The sequence below is a fragment of the Melanerpes formicivorus genome, unplaced genomic scaffold (genome assembly GCF_026170545.1).
Source record: "Melanerpes formicivorus ecotype bairdi unplaced genomic scaffold, bMelFor1.0.p_v2 SCAF_61, whole genome shotgun sequence".
Classification (NCBI taxonomy): domain Eukaryota; kingdom Metazoa; phylum Chordata; class Aves; order Piciformes; family Picidae; genus Melanerpes; species Melanerpes formicivorus.
In genome coordinates, this window is record NW_027142413.1 from 4,565,939 (window position 1) to 4,572,500 (window position 6,562).

The 6,562-nt window shown below is 53.0% G+C and overlaps 1 long non-coding RNA gene across 1 annotated transcript; it reads left to right on the top strand.

Moving 5' to 3' along the window:
- Positions 1-811: 811 nt before the first annotated feature.
- On the top strand, positions 812-1,972 carry LOC137453111 (uncharacterized). The gene is made up of 4 exons (XR_010990270.1): positions 812-839; positions 964-1,205; positions 1,317-1,585; positions 1,866-1,972. It is a non-coding gene; the product is annotated as an uncharacterized lncRNA (long non-coding RNA).
- Positions 1,973-6,562: the final 4,590 nt, after the last annotated feature.

Sequence of the window (6,562 nt, forward strand, 5' to 3'; positions counted from 1 at the left end):
TTTGATACCCCCAGATCCACCTTAGATGCTAGCAGGCCCCTTAAGAGCGGGGGCAGCACTGACCAGGTAGGGGATTCTCACCCCTGTGTGTGGGGGGAGGCTTCGCTGGGCTCTCCTCAGAGGTTACTTCCATTCAAATTAAAGAGACCAAAACCCAAAGAAACCTCAGGACAAAGAATAAAGGCAAAAGAAACAAAGGATCCCCCCCCCCAACACACACTGAGGAGGGTTCCCCCTCTTTAATTCCTTGAGACCCATTTCGTAGTTCTGTTTTCAAACTGCTTTGCTCTGCTTGCAATCGGCTTCTACCTGCTAGCAGCCTTTGTGTGTAACGGAAGAGACGCAGCGGGGGTGAGTTCAGAGCCTTGTTACCTGGCACTTAGTGCCAGTCCTGACTACCTATATGAACAGGAGAGATTGGCAGTCTTAGGGCGAGTCGGCTCGGCTCTCTGTGAAGCCGGAGGATTTCCTTCCCCCGAACAGACGGCGGCTCCGCCCAGCCGGGCTGCCTCTCACCAGGCGCGCCGGGGCTCGGCTCCCCCGGGCGCCAGCCGGCTCCGCCGAGGTCTGCTCTCAGCTCGTCTTCCTTTAGCTTCCGTGGGTTCCCTTCGTCCGGCTGAGCTCCGCACCAGGTTAGTGCCAGCCTCTGTCGCTGTCCGCGGTTCCCGTGTAGGTGCTCTGAAGGTTCGATACGCCTGAATGTTCTAGGAGGGGATTAAAAGCCCTAAGACTTCACATAAGTCGCTGGTAAGAAAAGGAGGAAAACTATCTGCAGAAACCAGGAAAACGTGCAGCAGACTTCTGGGGAATAGTCCAACCTCCTCTTTCACAGAAGTAAGGTGAGTTTGTGAAACCGCTCGGCTCCGAGACCTTTAGGAGAGATCCCACAGCCGTCCAGGGCTGTAGCGAGCCCTATAGAACTCCGGCAGTTACCCGAGCCGTGGCGTTCGTCTTTTCCCCCAGATCGGTTTCCGAGGACCGCGGCGGGACCCCTCTCCGTCGGGCCGCGGGGCCCGCCGAGGCGCAGGACCTCTCCGGGCGCCCCCTTAGAGGCTTCTCAGGCAGAGCTCTTTTAACTCAGTCAGATCACCCCAGGAAGAGACAAGAGCCTTCAGGCAGGAAAAGGACTGCTGGCAAGGGAAAGGGGTAACGTGTAAGCCCTAAGGGGGAGTCCCACAAGGGAGAAAGGCAAATCGCTGCCACAGGTAAGAGCCCTCGGGGTGGAACCAGGGGGTTCCACTAAGCATTCCAATGGGGGAGACTGCAAAGGTTTTCATATAGCAATTGACCCTATTCTTTACTATCCATGTAAACAGGAAAGTTTCAGTTTTAGGGTGAGTCGGCATAGCGCTTTCAGCGAAGGAAAAGATTTTTCCTCGCCTCAGCCGGCGGCGACTCAAACTCCCCGCGGCAGCTCACCCGCGGGGCCCCCCGAGACGAGGAGAGGCGAACCGAGGCGAACGGAACCGGACGGAACCAGCGCGGGGCTCCCCGAGGCGAGGCGGAAGGAACCGGCACGTTGGGGGCTTGGCGGGGCTCAGCTCCTCGCTCAGATTCTTCCCGGTTTCCTCGGGCTCCCTTCCAGGTAAGCGCCAGCCTCTGCCGCTCTCGGGGGTTCTTACGTAGCAGCTCGTTTGAAACGCTTGCACGTTCTCGGAGGGGATTAAAATCCCTAAGAGGCCAGCTAACCCTGACACCCCTCTCTTGCAACTTCATAGCTCTGCTGTTTAACTAGGCGCAGCAGTCTGGTATTAACTTGTCTGAAAAGAGGCTTTGAAATGCGCTGCATGGGGTTCTGAAAGACGTAAACTTACAGTGCGTATCTCTAGTACACAACAGCTCACGGATTTTCCTTTGCGTTGTAGGGTTTTTGAACACTCACCGGTTTCGGCGTTGGGTTGGTTTTTCTCGGAACGGAAAACCTGCCGAGCGGAGGCCGGCGGGGCGCTTCCCACGCGCGGCGGCAAGAGACGCCCCCTCGACCGCTCAGCGTAAGTCCGCCGCTTTCAATCGATTCCCCTTTGGTAGGTACGTTGCCAAAATTGGCTTTGCTCTACACGCAAATCGCTTTTCCGTTCCGGCATCACTTGCATCTCAGAGAGGAGATCCGGTGGGGGGGGGGGGTAACTTCAGAGCCTCTTTACCGTCGCAATGAATACCATTCCTGAATATCTCTATAGAGAGGAGAGGATTGTAGTTGGATTTATAGTCTCGGGGCGAGTCGCCTCGGCGCTCTCAGGCAAACGAGAGGGTTTTCTTCCCCTAAAAGGGCGGCTCGGCTCGGCGGCTCGGCGCGGCGGCGCGGCTCGGGGCGGCTCGGCGGCTCGGCTCGGCGCGGCTCGGCTCGGCGGCTCGGCTCGGCGCGGCTCGGCTCGGCGGCTCGGCTCGGCTCGGCTCGGCGGCGCGGCTCGGCGCGGCTCGGCGGCGCGGCTCGGCGGCGCGGCTCGGCGCGGCTCGGCGGCGCGGCTCGGCGGCTCGGCGCGGCTCGGCTCGGCTCGGCGGCTCGGCGGCTCGGCTCGGCGGCGCGGCTCGGCTCGGCGGCTCGGCGCGGCTCGGCTCGGCTCGGCGGCTCGGCTCGGCGCGGCTCGGCTCGGCGGCTCGGCTCGGCGCGGCTCGGCTCGGCGGCTCGGCGCGGCTCGGCGGCGCGGCTCGGCTCGGCGCGGCTCGGCTCGGCGCGGCTCGGCGCGGCTCGGCTCGGCGGCTCGGCTCGGCGCGGCTCGGCTCGGCGGCTCGGCGCGGCTCGGCTCGGCGGCTCGGCTCGGCGCGGCTCGGCGGCTGCGAAGTATCTACTTAGCAATCGATCCCATTCTTTCCTGTCGATGTAAACAGTTGTTTTATTTTTTCAGTCGTAGGGTATGTGTTGCGCAATCGGCGGGCGAGGGGGAAAACGGTTCCTATCGGCATGTAAACTAAGGAGCCAAAAAATCCCAGATGACGTAAAAAAGCCCAAAGCAAAGCGACGACCCTCGCGGCACAAAGGAAGACCCCCCGTTCCTGAGCAATCGTTACACATTTCATAGATGTTTTCAAGCCGTGCGTTACCGTATTTGGAATTCGTTTTTACATTACGGAAACCTTGGTATTTAACAGGACAGATCCAACGGGGGCAATTGCAAAGCTTCTTATGTAGCAATTGGTAATACTCTTGACTATCCACAGAAAAAGCAGGTATTTTTAGCAGGATTTTCTGTTGACGAAACGACACGGGGCTCTCTGAAACGAAAAGACGAAACGTTGCAATGCTGGCCTGAAATGAAGTGGTGTGGGGCTCTCTGAAATGAGACCAGGTGAAATGGAGCAATGCTGGCCTGAAATGAACTGGTTGTGGGGGCTCTCTGGACTGACAAGAGGTGAAATGGTGCAATGCTGGCCTGAAATGAAACTATGTGGGGGCTCTCTGAAATGAGACCAGGTGAAATGGTGCAATGCTGGCCTGAAATGAAACAGTATGGGGGCTCTCTGAAATGAGACCACGTGAAATGGTGCAATGCTGGCCAGAATTGAAATAGACTGGGGGCTCTCTGAAATGAAATGATCAAATGGTGCAATGCTGGCCAGAATTGAAATGGACTGGGGGCTCTCTGAAATGAGACCAGGTGAAATGGTGCAATGCTGGCCTGAAATGAAACGGTGTAGGGGCTCTCTGAAATGAGACCAGGTGAAATGGTGCAATGCTGGCCAGAAATGAAATGGACTGGGGGCTCTCTGAAATGAAATGATCAAATGGTGCAATGCTGGCCTGAAATGAAACGGTATGGGGGCTCTCTGAAATGAAATGATCAAATGGTGCAATGCTGGCCAGAAACGAAACAGTGTGGGGGCTCTCTGAAATGAAATGATCAAATGGTGCAATGCTGGCCAGAAATGAAACGGTATGGGGGCTCTGTGAAATGAAATGATCAAATGGTGCAATGCTGGCCAGAAATGAAACGGTATGGGGGCTCTCTGAAATGAGACCAGGTGAAATGGTGCAATGCTGGCCTGAAATGAAACGGAGTGGGGGCTCTCTGAAATGAAATGATCAAATGGTGCAATGCTGGCCAGAAATGAAATGGACTGGGGGCTCTCTGAAATGAAATGATCAAATGGTGCAATGCTGGCCAGAAACGAAACAGTGTGGGGGCTCTCTGAAATGAAATGATCAAATGGTGCAATGCTGGCCAGAAATGAAACGGTATGGGGGCTCTGTGAAATGAAATGATCAAATGGTGCAATGCTGGCCAGAAATGAAACGGTATGGGGGCTCTCTGAAATGAGACCAGGTGAAATGGTGCAATGCTGGCCTGAAATGAAACGGAGTGGGGGCTCTCTGAAATGAAATGATCAAATGGTGCAATGCTGGCCAGAATTGAAATGGTGTGGGGGCTCTCTGAAATGAGACCAGGTGAAATGGTGCAATGCTGGCCTGAAATGAAACGGTGTAGGGGCTCTCTGAAATGAGACCAGGTGAAATGGTGCAATGCTGGCCAGAAATGAAACAGTATGGGGGCTCTCTGAAATGAAATGATCAAATGGTGCAATGCTGGCCAGAAATGAAACAGTGTGGGGGCTCTGTGAAATGAAATGATCAAATGGTGCAATGCTGGCCAGAAATGAAACGGTATGGGGGCTCTGTGAAATGAAATGATCAAATGGTGCAATGCTGGCCTGAAATGAAACGGTATGGGGGATCTTTGAAATGAAATGATCAAATGGTGCAATGCTGGCCAGAAATGAAACGGTATGGGGGCTCTCTGAAATGAAATGATCAAATGGTGCAATGCTGGCCAGAATTGAAATGGACTGGGGGCTCTCTGAAATGAAATGATCAAATGGTGCAATGCTGGCCAGAATTGAAATGGACTGGGGGCTCTCTGAAATGAAATGATCAAATGGTGCAATGCTGGCCTGAAATGAAACGGTATGGGGGCTCTCTGAAATGAAATGATCAAATGGTGCAATGCTGGCCAGAAATGAAATGGACTGGGGGCTCTGTGAAATGAAATGATGAAATGGTGCAATGCTGGCCAGAAATGAAATGGACTGGGGGCTCTCTGAAATGAAATGATGAAATGGTGCAATGTTGGCCAGAATTGAAACGGTATGGGGGCTCTGTGAAATGAAATGATCAAATGGTGCAATGCTGGCCAGAATTGAAATGGACTGGGGGCTCTCTGAAATGAGACCAGGTGAAATGGTGCAATGCTGGCCAGAAATGAAACGGAGTGGGGGCTCTCTGAAATGAGACCAGGTGAAATGGTGCAATGCTGGCCTGAAATGAAACAGTATGGGGGCTCTCTGAAATGAGACCAGGTGAAATGGTGCAATGCTGGCCAGAATTGAAATGGACTGGGGGCTCTCTGAAATGAAATGATCAAATGGTGCAATGCTGGCCAGAATTGAAATGGTGTGGGGGCTCTCTGAAATGAGACCAGGTGAAATGGTGCAATGCTGGCCTGAAATGAAACGGAGTGGGGGCTCTCTGAAATGAAATGATCAAATGGTGCAATGCTGGCCAGAATTGAAATGGTGTGGGGGCTCTCTGAAATGAGACCAGGTGAAATGGTGCAATGCTGGCCTGAAATGAAACGGTGTAGGGGCTCTCTGAAATGAGACCATGTGAAATGGTGCAATGCTGGCCTGAAGTGAAACGGTGTAGGGGCTCTCTGAAATGAGACCAGGTGAAATGGTGCAATGCTGGCCAGAAATGAAACGGAGTGGGGGCTCTCTGAAATGAAATGATCAAATGGTGCAATGCTGGCCAAAAATGAAACAGTGTGGGGGCTCTCTGAAATGAAATGATCAAATGGTGCAATGCTGGCCTGAAATGAAACGGTATGGGGGATCTTTGAAATGAAATGATCAAATGGTGCAATGCTGGCCAGAAATGAAACGGTATGGGGGATCTTTGAAATGAAATGATCAAATGGTGCAATGCTGGCCTGAAATGAAACGGTATGGGGGATCTTTGAAATGAAATGATCAAATGGTGCAATGCTGGCCAGAAATGAAACGGTATGGGGGCTCTCTGAAATGAAATGATCAAATGGTGCAATGCTGGCCTGAAATGAAACGGTATGGGGGCTCTCTGAAATGAAATGATCAAATGGTGCAATGCTGGCCAGAAATGAAACGGTATGGGGGCTCTCTGAAATGAAATGATCAAATGGTGCAATGCTGGCCAGAATTGAAATGGACTGGGGGCTCTGTGAAATGAAATGATCAAATGGTGCAATGCTGGCCAGAAACGAAACAGTGTGGGGGCTCTCTGAAATGAAATGATCAAATGGTGCAATGCTGGCCAGAAATGAAACAGTGTGGGGGCTCTCTGAAATGAAATGATCAAATGGTGCAATGCTGGCCAGAATTGAAATGGACTGGGGGCTCTGTGAAATGAAATGATCAAATGGTGCAATGCTGGCCAGAAACGAAACAGTGTGGGGGCTCTCTGAAATGAAATGATCAAATGGTGCAATGCTGGCCAGAAATGAAACGGTATGGGGGCTCTCTGAAATGAAATGATCAAATGGTGCAATGCTGGCCAGAAATGAAATGGACAGGGGGCTCTCTGAAATGAAATGAT